Source organism: Corvus hawaiiensis, chromosome 2 (assembly GCF_020740725.1).
Source record: "Corvus hawaiiensis isolate bCorHaw1 chromosome 2, bCorHaw1.pri.cur, whole genome shotgun sequence".
NCBI classification, from domain to species: domain Eukaryota; kingdom Metazoa; phylum Chordata; class Aves; order Passeriformes; family Corvidae; genus Corvus; species Corvus hawaiiensis.
In genome coordinates, this window is record NC_063214.1 from 13,546,147 (window position 1) to 13,559,931 (window position 13,785).

The window sequence follows — 13,785 nt, forward strand, 5'->3', positions numbered from 1 at the left end:
ATATCAATTAATTTAGTAAGTTATCCTTCTACTTTTTCATCACTCTGACTTAAACAAAGGTTTAGCCCTCAAAACCCATCCATAATTTTAAGATGTTCTATGCCTAAATATGTGATCCTTGATATTACAGGACCCTGGGTGACTCTTGCAGAATCTATTTCTCCAGAACATTCTTCCCAGAAATCCTCTGCATTAACAGAAATTGTTAGTCCCACAGAAGATGCACAGGCTGGAAAACACAAGGCAAAAGTCCACCATGGTTTCCTTTCCTATTTTCAGCACACGGGCTAGCTGCCTATTATCCCACCAATGGCATCTCAGAGTGATTCCATAGTCCAAAAGCTGTAAGTAACGCAGAAAGCATTCCTGTGACTTGGTACCATTTGTGAGAAGTCAGCCAGAAAGATGAAGGCAGATGCAAAGGCCTCTGATGTCCTCTGGTTCCTTCTTGAAATAACTGACTCAGATCGAAGTATCCATTGTGTTCACACTGAGAGTGAACTGTCCAACTCTAATAAATCCCAAATATTCTCTTCCAGGCAACGCCAATAACAGAAAATTATTCTCAACTTCAGTAACAGGAAAATAAAATACTAAATAAAACTCACAGTGTATGGCACAGAAAAACCTAGACCACCACAGTCTGAAAAGGCCAACAAACAAGCCAAAAAATAGTTTAACCCCCTTCCTTCATATCATGACTTGAACAAGAATAATTCCAACTCAAGTATATGATAATTTCTCTATTATACCCAAACATAAATGGGTGAGAGAACTAGGATAGCTTGAATGTTTTCATAAACCCAGTTTTAAATGTGCAAAAGGAAGAATAAGAGAAGGATGTCCACACTAAATTGATTTTCTTAAGAATTTACAATAAAGATTTTTCTGAAATACAAAATGATCACCAAGAGACAGAACCTCATCAAATATACATCCTGCTCAGAAAACTGATGACTTCCTAAGGTGAATAAAATCAAACAAACAAACCAACAAGAAAACTAATGCAAAATAGAAAACTATTTAGCTGAATCAGGTGCTTTTCATACCTTAAAACAACTTCAAAATAGCAAATATAAAGATAACATGGTTATCTCTTTCAGATACTTTTAGTCTCACTTCCATTGAAATAAAAATCAGAAAATGAAAGCCCAACACTCCAATTGTATTATCAGAGGATTGCAAGATATTTTAAATTTAAAGACATATCTTCAATCTCTTCTAAAAATAATACTTTCAGTCTTTTGAAAGAAATTTTGAAACCCAGACAAAATAAATTAAAAAGGACCAAGGGAAAGAGAGGAAAATTAATCTGATGGAAACATGGAAGACAGCAAACATAGCCTGGACCAGTCAATGGGATCAGTGAGGTGAAAGACAATCTCATTACAAATCCCTAGTTCCCTATGGAGATTTATGTCAGATTTGGACAGGTTGCTTAAACAAGTCATGCCTCAGTTCTCCACTCCTTAAATGAGAAAATAAATACCTTCATTTCAGGTATTTAAAAAGTTAGGATAATATAATTAGTACTGTGGAAGTACTTGAAATCTACCAAGCTATGCAAAGTATTTCTGTCTTTAAGTATGCTATAGCAGCCCATCAGAATGCAATACAAATTACCTGCTGTGACAACAAGAGAATGGGGAATAACAAACACCGAGCTGGGGACAAACTGCTATGTTAGTAAATATGACTAAATCAGTTAAATAAATAACAACAAAAAAAAATAAAGTAGCATAAATCAGTAATCAAGGTGAGCAGGGATCATTTGGAGATAAATTAAAATTCCACTACCCACATCTTCCTCCTCCCTTCCTCCAAAATTGTCATAAAGCGCAGGCACACTGACACTTCCAGTCATGAGGCAGACTCATGTGTCTCATGACTACAACCTACATATGAAAATAAAAGCAAATAGCTGCACTTCACTTATTAGCATAGTACTTTAAGAGTAAAAGGCACTCAGATTTGTCAGAGAAATGGCGTATTCGATTCCATAAATCACAGAAAGCAAAGGTAGAATCAGTCTCATTTGTGTGTTAGCTTCTTTGTGCCACCCAGTGGTTTAGACTAATACACCTTTCAGTGCAGATGCAAAACCTTGTGTTGGTGAATGATAAACAATTTGGAGTCTATTTCAAATAAATAACTGAATAAACAACCTGAGAGGCATAATAGCAGGTAACCTCAAGGTTACCTCTGGAGGAGAGGTTAAGGCGTGTTGCATATTATGTCCTGACTGTGTTATTTCAGAAACAAAGGACAGGTAAAGGTATCATTTCCCACCTGACTTCTAAGAGCCCCTCTATTACATTTTTGTCCCATACTAAGTTGGGGAAACTTAGTATTTCAAGAAAGATATTACAGAGGCCTTAAATGCATCACTTTCCATAGCCAGTTTGAGACAGTGTCTCAGAAGTATAGACCTAGAGAAGATGATAAGAACTAACAGTTATGTTCAAAAAAGAAAAAAAAAATCTAGTCTGTTAGTGTACATTATACTGCAAAGATTAATACAGCCATGGTTTAAGAGTGACTGTCAGATTTCCACGTAATGCTTTGGCCTACTTCTAAAGAACTTTATCTGGCCACAGAGAGACTCTGAGATTTGAGCTGTCTTGATAATCTGACTCTGTATGGTTGCTCTTAGAGAGAAATACATAAACAGAATTAGCTTATTTACAGTATGAAACAAACTGCAATCAAATTCAAAGTGAGAGATCTATTCATTATGGCTGAGCTGCATTCACTTTCATTATATCTGAATTTACCTAATTGCTTGTATAATTCCATTGTTCAAAGATAAGTAGATTTAAAAGGTTGAAATATAAGCATTAAGAAAGGCAAAGACTTTTATGCTAAAAATAAGAAAAATCCAATGGAGTGCTACATCAGACCCAATTTTTCATATCACATTAGAAAATTGCTTTCATCTGTTGTTTAAAAAAAAGAAAAGCTGATAAGTTTGTTTCCTAATTATAGTTAGATAATGGAATAGATATTGGGGTTTTTTTTGCTTTTCATTGTTATAGTCAAGAAAGTATTTCCTTAGCAATGCTGTGCATGTACCAGGGCAAATGAATAGCACAGAATACCGCTCAGGTTTTTTGCTATCTGAAGCACCACTCCCTTAATAAACTCCAGGCACAGTCTCAAGAAATGGTTGAAGCCAGTGCTTCTTTATTTGTGTTTTGCAGAAGAGTCAATCAATTGATAAAGATAGCAGGCCTGAAGAAATTAAAGGTACAACACAAATTTACTATTTACACTCCAGAGAGTTTCAAAGAATTTAACATATCTCATGTTGTTATTTTATGCAGAAGTAAGAGCAATTGAAGTGTCAGTAGAAGAGGGGGCTCAGCGGATAAAGTGTCAGCATGAATAGAAGCACAAACAAAAAATTAGAGGTCACTAATATTCTGTTGGTTTTAGTGAACTCATTTGGATTTTTGATGGATTTCGTGTCCATTTTAGGCCCTGTTTTTCGTAAACAGTAAGCCTGGCCCCAGCTCTAACTCTGAATACAGGCTATTCTGGTTGTTAACTATATAGCCTATTCTTCTGCTCAAGAAAGTGAGAGTGAAGACATGAGCGAGTAGTCTTTTCACAGTTTCATTGAAGTAAATTCTCCTTAATTCAAGCCCTTTGTCACAGCTGCACTAATTAACTCCAGAAACACACTCAAAGAAGAAGTGGAAAAACCAATTTGGTGGTATGGAAGCTAAATACAAGTCTAAGTTTTCCCTGCTTTTCCTCTAAGATGTGTTTGACTCTTTCTCCTCCTCTGTCTCTGCACCCACTCTTGTTGGTTAGTCCAAAGGGATTTTTCAGTCCAGCTATGGGTTTGTAGGACTGGGAAGAGTCACATTAACTTGTCAGCAATAGTTTCCTCAGGTTCCTCCAGCAGTAGGTTTTAAATGCACAGACCCCATGAGTTACTATGCCTGAATACAACTGCACTTCTATTAGGCTGATCTCTACTTGTATGATGTCACCATAATTGTTTTGACTCGGGGAATTTTTTTCCTCTTTGCCAAAGTAGCAACCATCAAGTACATTTTAATATTTTAAATTTTTCTTGCAACCCCTTATACACCTATATGTGTTATTATAGTCTGGGATACCTCTGATTGTTTTGCTCATCTCAGATGTAGTGATTCATTATGAGTGCATAAGTTTATGCGAGTACATTGCTATGTAACTGGGGATGGGTGTTACCAGTCAGAGGCATCAGGCTTGGTTGTGACTCCTTTTCATTAAACATTTCTGGGTTTTGCAGTTTAATAAACTGCAAAGATCGATACTGCAGTCTACTGACTTCTACATTTTTTCAAAAGCTGCAATATATATAATTGAATTCAGAATAATTTCCTACTAATTCTATAGTTTGTAGCTACAACTAGGTTCTAGTCAAGTTAAGGCCTACAGTCCTCATTCATTCTCAAAACTGGATATAATAAACAAGATAATGAAATACACATAATTGCCTTTATAAACTTAGTTCCTTATTGGTGAGAACTGGAGCCTCAGGCAAAGCATGCACTTGTCTGTACTCTTAATCCAAACTACATGTCAAATACTTTAAACAATAAGTGGGACAAATATAGCAAGACCTAATAAAACCTCTCTGTACCACAAACTGATTTGAAACCTTTTGCTGCTATCTACTGTGTCCTAAGGTATCTCTACAGAACAACATAATTAATAGAAATTAATAAATCACATTGATTTCTTCTTAAAAGCTTATGGGCTTGTATTAACAGAAATTCTATAAATAGGTTCTCCCTCACATACTGTCACTTTCACAAGTTGATTAACTTATTGTCTTCTTCTCTACACAGAACCCTCACTTGAATTTCTATTTTTTCTTTTCTGATTCTCACATTTCCAGAAGTATCCCTTTCCTCCACTACTGAAGGTTAAAATATTCTTTTTAAAACTTGCTAACACAATAAATTGAGTTTTGACATTGCAAAAGGCTGCACTTCCTGGAATTGAAGCTTTTTGGTTTTGCCTTTTACTTTCCAGGAAGTCATCATTACACTGACTCGACATCCAGGGCATTCATGGATTCCTTGCTCTCTCGCATTAGTGATGTTCTCTCCTAAATGAAGGCACAAAAGCTCAGTGCTGGAAATTTCTACAAAGATGACTCCCACAGAGGGGAAGTGGAGGGACAGGTACAGATCTCCTCACTCTCCTGACAGGAGTGAGGAGCTGGACTCGATGACCCTTGTATGTCCCTTCCAACTCAGCTTATTCTACGATTCTGTGATTCTGTGACAGGAACCTGAATTGGATGAGGTTTGGTTAGAATATCAGGAGAAAGGTTTTCACTCAGAGGGTGGTTGGGCACTGAAACAGGCTCCCCAGGGTAGTGGTCACAGCCCCAAGACTGACAGAGCTCAGGAAATGTTTGGACAATGCTCTCAGACACATGATAGGATTGTTGGGCTGTGCAGGGCCAGGAGCTGGACTCAGTGTTGCTTGTGCATCCCTTCCAACTCAGTATATTACGTGATTCTATGATATTTTCCACTGCTGGGGGCAGGCTGTGTCAGATCCCAGTGGTTTCTGAGCTGTTCTTGCCCTGAACCGGGTTTTCCAGGTGCCCCATGGCCAAGTGCCCATTGCCCACCCTGTCGGAGCTCCAGCTCTGGGAATGCTGCCAGGGAAGGGGCTGGCAGACCTAGGCAGCTACTGCTGGACAAAGAGCCTTCAGAAATACTGGGTTTATGTAGGGCAGCAAACCGTCCCTATGTCTGAGTTTTTGGTGCCTGTCACTGTCGCCACCCCAGTCCCACACAGGACTGTGCCCTGTGGCCGGAGGGCATCAGCTTGACCTACATTAGGTCACCCTGGAGAGTATCCCACTCCCACTGCTCCCTCATGGTATCCTCCCAACCCAAGTATTTCTCTTCTTTCTCCCTTTCACCCCCTTAGTATGCTGAGAAAACAGTGCAGTGTTCAAAAGCTGTTGCACATTTAGAGATTAGAAGCATTTCACAAGTCACAGCTGTGGAACCAAGCTCTTAGTTGTTGCGTAGCACTTCCCAAGATGGAGGTCATGGCAGCGGCAAGTAGAGTGGCCAGCCTGGCAGGAATTCAATGGTTTGTGTCAGATTGCAGAGCTGATAAGAGTAATACATAGAAGAGAAGAGAAGGGAAGGGAAATGGTTTCTTTGGAGTGTGATGATATTCACCCTGCTGGAGAGTCTCTGTTCAAAGCTGAGTTCACAAGAAGAATAGTAATTAGTTTCACAAATACGTGAAACAGGGTATTTCAGCCTCTAACTTATCTCCTCTCCACTGCTTGGCTACTGGTCCTTCCCTTAAAGGAAACTCCCCCATGCAAGTGAAATTTTGGTCCCCTTGGAATAAGAGTCCTGCTCACTGGTCTCTATTAGGTGAACCTACTAAATGAACTATTTCCTTTTACAGTACCAGTATTGCTGATTACTCCAGGTTCAGCTTGTTAACTTCATGAGTTTTATGTCATGATCACTCTCTGCTCATGGGGAGAAATATCACTCAGAAAGGTATCTGTGTTGAACTTTTTATCCATAAATCTGCCATGCTGCCACTGTGGGCTTTGAGGCTATGGTTTAGTAGGTCCCAACAGGTTACCACACCTTTCACAGACACTGCCTTGGAGAGCACTGCTGGTTTGTATCACAGTGCTATGAGTGCTACCAGTCAACGTGACTGAGCAAGTGGTGCAAAACATCTTTTTTTTTAATCCATGTAACTTTGTCATTCATATGCTAATACAGACCTAGATCAGTCACAGACTGCTAGACTTAAAAAGCCATGAAGACATGACACAGGTACTCCTGGAGGAAGGACCTAACATTGATCCTGGAAGCAACTTTATTATCCTCTCACAGATGAGCAACTATGTATGCCTGAAGACATCTTTAGAGAAAAGCAGACATCCAGCAGAGTCATCAAAACAGGGACCTAAGCATTGATGTTCCCTGAAGAAGGTAGTGGCATGATCAAGCTACTTGTTATTCTAGGTCTTCCTTTTTTTCATAAAAGTTACGGAAATTTTGGGTTTGTCCTGTTATACAAAGAATGGTGTTTAAATGCATGGAATTAATTTTTCCATTTAGGGTAAATAGTTCCTCTGTCTAACTCTGCTGGATAAAACAAACTTGATATTCATAAAGGAAGTGCTTAATGGAAAGACATTAAACTGCTGAGGAGCTTAACAGGATCACAGTTCTTCTACTGGACCCTCTTACTATTTAAAGAAACATAGTTCACATCAAACAGCATCCCAAAAATTCATCAGTTCATTAGGCAATCTAGTTGTCAAAAACCCTGAGCAGAAAATGCAGCACAACTGCAGCACAATACTTCAGTGTCTTACTTACAATACTCATTACTCCATTAGGGCTCATGAGAAATTTGCTGAGATTTCATCAGAGGTGGAATTTCACACGTTTTACCCAAACCTAATCTTTTTCTAGATCATTGTTCAGTGTGCCCTGCTCCCTCTCTGAAGAGGCTGGTTGTTTACTTGACGTTGAACCTCTTCTTCCTAAATGGTAATGAATAATTGCCCTGGAGACAGAGATTATTCAAGAAATGGAATCTAGTACAGAAAATGTAATGAGAGTCTGCAATGTCCCACAATGTTTGTAAAAGATGTTCTATAGCTAATTCTCTAAGCAAACCTCTCAGTTTATAAATTTAGAACATTCCCATTCCCTCAGAATGTGCATACATCAATTTCTGTGGAGAGCATGCTATTATTACAACATGTATTCTATGTGAGTTTTTAATTGAAAATGTAATAGAAGTTTTAATATTCTGAATGCATAAAAATCTCAACATTAAAATGCTATCAGTGACACTTACAAGCCTCTGGCCAAAACACTGTAGTCACATCCCTTCCTATCTTCCTTTCCCTTAATTTCTTTTCTCTCTCTTACAATGTAATGTAAAGATAAGCTAATATTAATTTACAATGGAACATTTCTGTATTAGAGATCATTTGCATTCATTTGCTTGCCATGACTTGTGTTCACGTCTTCTTGCACTTTACGCCAATGGCCTTTATGGATCATAGCTACACTGGAAAATGCATACAGTACAAAAGTGAGAGGTTTCTGGTATATTAAAGGCAAAGTGATTCCTCCTGCTGTATCTATAGGTCAAAGGCAAGCAGGAAAAAGAGTGACATACAATTAAATTGGAGTCAGACAGAGGGCAGTCAGAAACTACTGCAAAATTTTGCCATGGGAGGTGAAACATATTCTTTAAACTATCATTAAGTAATTCTTTTCAAGCCCTTCCTACTGCATACTTAACAGTATGCACACCAAAAAAAATGTATGTTTAATTATGTCTGTCATCTTTCCTTAGGTCAACTAGTTTTTAATTGTATCCTTAACATTTCCAGTAATTCTACTGCACCGTCCTTTTCTCAGACTTCATACATTATAGCTTTTCTCCTTGTAAAAGTTTAAAAGTTCAGAAACAATTGCCTGCTGAATTACTTTAATTATTACCTTATGTCCCTTGGTTTTATGAAGTATCGACTTTTAATCAGAGGTACAGTTACAATATGATTCTGTAACATATTCCGAAGTGGAAAAAGAAGGTTAAAATAAGATCCTTTTCTAGGAATTTAAAAATTCATTTGTATTCGTGGGTTTGCACTTCCCAATTTTTCGCCTTAAACAGAAGATATTTTTCTATTCACTGCTGAAAGAATGTCAGTGTTAGAGACAAAGTCATGAACAAGGTGGGTGTTGGTCTCTTCTCCAAAGTAACAAATGATAGGAAAAGAGGAAATGACCTCAAGCTGCACCACAGAAGGTTTGGGTTGAATATTAGGAAAAATTTCTTCACTGAAAGGTTTGTCAAGAATTGTAACAGGCTGTCCAGGGAAGAGGTGGAGTCACCATTCCTGGAGGCATTTAAAAGACAGGTAGATGTGGCACTGAAGGACATGATTTAACAATGGTCTTGTCAGCACTCTGCTAATAGGTGTTCTTGATGGTCTTAAGAGGTCCTTTCCAATCTATATAATTTGTGATACAGTTCTGTGGTTCTCTGAACCACTCAATGAGGGCAAAGCACAAGCAGTAGAGAAAAAAATGTCTTATCAGAAGGAAAGATGTCAGCAGGATGTTAAAACCTGAATGCCTTTGGGAGCTGGTTGATATCACTCTACCAAACAAGGTCCTGAAGGTTCAGCTGTGTCACTTCAAATTGCTGCTGCACCAGATTGTCTTCTCTGGTCCTGATCAGTGACTACTGCCCATCACCCAGCTGTGCCTGGTCCATTTCATGATTAACCTTAAAAGCTCTTGGCACTATTGGGATCTCTGGGGAGAGCACATTACAAGACTGAAGAGGTCAGAAGTGCAGTAATCTAAGAGCTGGACAGGCATCTCTGCCATGGAAACCAGTTCTTTCCTGCTGCTCTGCGCCTGCCACAAGATTTCTGTGACAGATTTCGCACTTTCTCATGATCCTCTAACTTAGACTTGGCTTTCATGGTTTGTCTCTCTGAATGCATCTCTTGCAGGTTATCAAGGAGAAAACCTGCAGAGCTTGTCAATCATCAACACTGGGCTGAATAAAAGGCACATTTTCATTAATTTTTTACTTTAGTTTTATGTCCATCATATCCCATGGAGTAGGTATCAGTATTTTCCAGTTTAACCTAAATTCATTCATAGTACCAAACAAGATTTGGATGGAAAAAAAGATAAATTCAGTCTGGTAAAATGTAAAATCAAATAACTAATTGGCAGATTTAAAATAAAAGAAAGAAAGAAGAATTATAAGGTTTGCCTTTTTAAAGTGATTTCCAGCATGTCTTGTGTATTTAATTGAGTTAAGGACTGACAAAGACAGTTCTATATTCTTAGACCTGCATGCCATTTTTTCAGAGAAGTGACTTCCTCTGTAGTACAATTCCCAGATGGGAATCTCTAATTTGGAGAAACTTCCTTATGAACTCCTTCATACACTATGAATTCTACTGTGCATGAAGCACCCTGGGGACTTCCTGTAACTTAGAGTATTCATAATTTCTTTTAATTAGACCACTAATTTATGCTCCTTTTATGAATGTAAAGCTGTCTGCCATGGCATAGATTTTGCAGAGCAGAGAGATTTCTAAAATGCCATCTAAATCTTCAGAGGCCAAATATTGTTAGCACCCAACTAATTAGACATTCAGACATAAAAATGACCCTCTTTTTGATAAATGTGCTGCTGAGGAAGAATTGTATCATACCTGGCTTCATCCAAGTTCAAGGCTTTTTTCTTTCCCATTAAACTTTAGTACCAGTTATACAAATATTTCAAAGATAAGTGGAAAGATGACTTTTTGTTTGCTGGTGATTGACTGACTACATCAGATAATCAGACAAGCCTGTTCAGAACAAGAACCAGTAACTGTGGTCTGTGGTGTTGGAACACCTCTCTCACAGCAGGCAGGTCTCAAATGAAACACTGGAAAAATATTTTTGAGGGATCACCATCACTGAGCTAAATCAAAGCACGGACAAGCCCTAGAGAGGTTTTACCAAGTAGCTGGGTGTTAGCACTGCCAGAGACGCAGCTCTGGACCTCCCCTGAGCAGAGGCTGATTGCCAGCTAAGAGATGTCAATGTCTGGAAGGGTGTGGAGTGTCTAGGAGATTAATTGAATCCAGAGCTTTGCCATCAAACTCACTTTCTCTTCAGTTGTTATAAGCACCACTAAAAGGCCAAGTTACTTTCTCCACTGTGTTGCCTACTGACTGCTCTTTCTAAAGCAAAAGATTATGATGCAAATCTAGAACTTTAATATTACAGATGCATTATCTATACTTCAGGTTAGGAACAAACTCGATGATACACCTGATCACACAGATCAGACTGTAATCAGCAACTATTTGATACAGTTTGAGGAGTTTTTAATTTATTATGCAAAGCCCATAATTTCCTGACCAAATAAGCAAGGCATGTGCACTAAGGTACAAGCTAAAGAACATACATTCTGAGAACAGTTTTTACTTTAAGAGATAAAGCCATGGGTCAGTTGGAAGTGATGTTCACATAGGCTTCATAAAATGCCTTGTTAAGCTGCAATTTTTCCACAAGTTCCTTAAGTACATTTATGCTTACTAATGAAATCATACACTTTTTGACTGTAACAAGGTAGGGAATACGTTTTCCCTTTGACCAGGATTGAACTTAAAATGTTAGTCCAACACATAATCCACCACGAGGTCCCTTGTTTCTTGTAGAAGAAACAGGTATGTCAGGCATCATTGATATTTATGATTCTCCAGATCATGCTGGATAGCATTAATATAATGCTCAATGGCTTTGATAGGATGACATCTATAATTGTAACAAGGTGTTAAAAAACTTGACCAGTTAAAATCCATCAGGAACCTGATGGAATGAAAAACAACTGAGGAGATATATGTGGTGCTGTATTTCTGACTGATTCATTTATTAAATGCCATTCACATTGTTCCCCCCCCCCACTTTCCCCTGCCCCCAGCCCTTGCCACTCCCTCGGGCTCTCCCTATTGGTTCCTGTACCCCAACCCCGCCCATGGACTACCCCTGAGCCCCTGACAAAACCCCCCTTCACCCGAATCACAAGGTCTCTCTGCCTCTGAGGGTCGCCAGGACAAGATATAACTATTAAAGGATCCTCTTAAACCCTTTTGAGAGACCCTTCTGGCCTCCTTCGCCGTCACTGGTTGTAGCGCTGCGAGCTGCCGGAGTGAAACCACAGAGCCGTCCGAAATGGACTGCGGGAGGGCGACACGGTCACACTGCCCTGAGCAGCTCCACTGAGCTCTCAGGAAAGCTGCAGCCTGCTAAACTAAACCTAGCACTACAACAGATATAGTTCTGAGTTGCATATATCTTGCTATAAAGAGATACCTTATCTTATAACTTCATGTCTCTGAGGAGTACCTACATATGTACTGGTTAATTTATCCTGGTGGAAGAATTTTACTTTCATAGTATTTAGCAGCTTCAGAACATTGAAATGGCAGAATTGAAGTAAAATGGAAAATAATAGTCACAGTTACACTTTCCTGCCTTGATAGGAAGGGATAGCCAATGATAGTAAGGTCTAAAATACTGTTGTAAGTAAAAAGAAATATGGAAATGCTGATATGACAACTTGTAACCACATTGTGAGCCAAAAGTAATTTTCTAATTTTCTAATTTTCATTTGTTGCTAGGTAGTGTGAAAGCTCAAAAATTATTAAGCAAAATATTAGCAAGATATTTTTCATTAAAGGCATAATATTGGACTCAGCTGCTGGAAACAGAGAAGCAAACTGTGTGTGGGAGAAAGCACACCTGTTCCCTCTCTGCAAGGGAGGCTGAGAGAGCTGTAAAATGTCTACAGTCTTTGCAAACAGGGCCAAAAGGTCACAAGGTCACAAGATGGAATTTAGGAAAGGGCTCTTTTCTGTTAAGTATAACTGGCAGATGCTGTACAGGAAATAATGTGACATACACAGGGAGGTAAAGAGGACAGTGAGCCATGGAGAGCAATTCTGCAACTATTCAGCCACTACCCTGGCAGTGAAACAGAGAAAACCACAAAGTTGTTGACAACAAAATAGAAGTAATTGTCATAATAGGAGCAAAACAGACAAAATAGAGTTCAATTTAGTTAATATACACAAAATATTATTGAAATTTCTGGCAAAGGACCTAAGCATCTTCCCATTGCAACAACCTTGCAAAATGGAAAGGAAGGTTAAAATTATATTAGTATAATATTTGCAAATAGTGCTGCACCACACTCACAAATATTGATTATAAAAAATGGAAAAGATGTGAATATTGGGTTAAAACTTACACTCTCAGCAAACATATAAAATTGTGAGTAGGATGTATATGGCAATGCATTCCGGTCTCTACAGGCAATCACATCAGCCAAGAAAGGATCAGATGAGAACTTACAAAAATAGTGTTACATTCATGCACACGTATAATTAATTACTTGGTGAAAATGTGACCCGAGTGAAATCAAAGTCTGCCAGACAAGAATCACATCAATATCTTTCAGAACATCTGTGGAAAACAGACAAGTATGATTAAATCTAGGGTTCTCCCATGCTACATAGCCAAAATCTCATTTTTGTCTAAAGATGGAAAGATAAGGTTCAAAAATGTTCTTCTGTCCTTTATGGTCTCAATTCTCCAGCTTCTTTTCTTCCCTACATCCACTTTACAGTAAAGAATCAGTTTACCTATTATTTTAGCAAGAGTATGTCCCAGCATAGAAATAATTCAATACATCTGGCAAGGCAGAGAAATACTGAGAATTTCAGAAATGGCTTTGGCAACAGTTTCTTCTTATAAAGAAATTGTTTTTTCCAAACTGAGGTAAGCTGAAAATAGATTTTTGATATTTAGGACAGTGTGGAAGATAATGCACAAAACAGACAAAAGCACAGCATTTTTGAACACATTATTTTTTTCAAAATGTTCGCTCAGCATTAATTAGAGCTCAAGCTGTTGGCTTCCAATCTTGAGTTCAGACTCCTTCTCCCTCTTTGCCACCCACTGGGGCCTGTTATTCCCATTATAAACACCCATAAATCTCACCAAGTCTAATGGGCTTAGTGCAGTCCTGCATATGCATCAAAGGGAGGATAAATGTCTCTACTTGTGCCTTCTGATACCCATAATTGTTTAGTAACATAATGAGATAATGTTTCTAAAACAGCAAAAATCAGTGGGTGTTTTTCTATGCCCTTTAACATGATTTAGAGAGCTTTTCAGATTA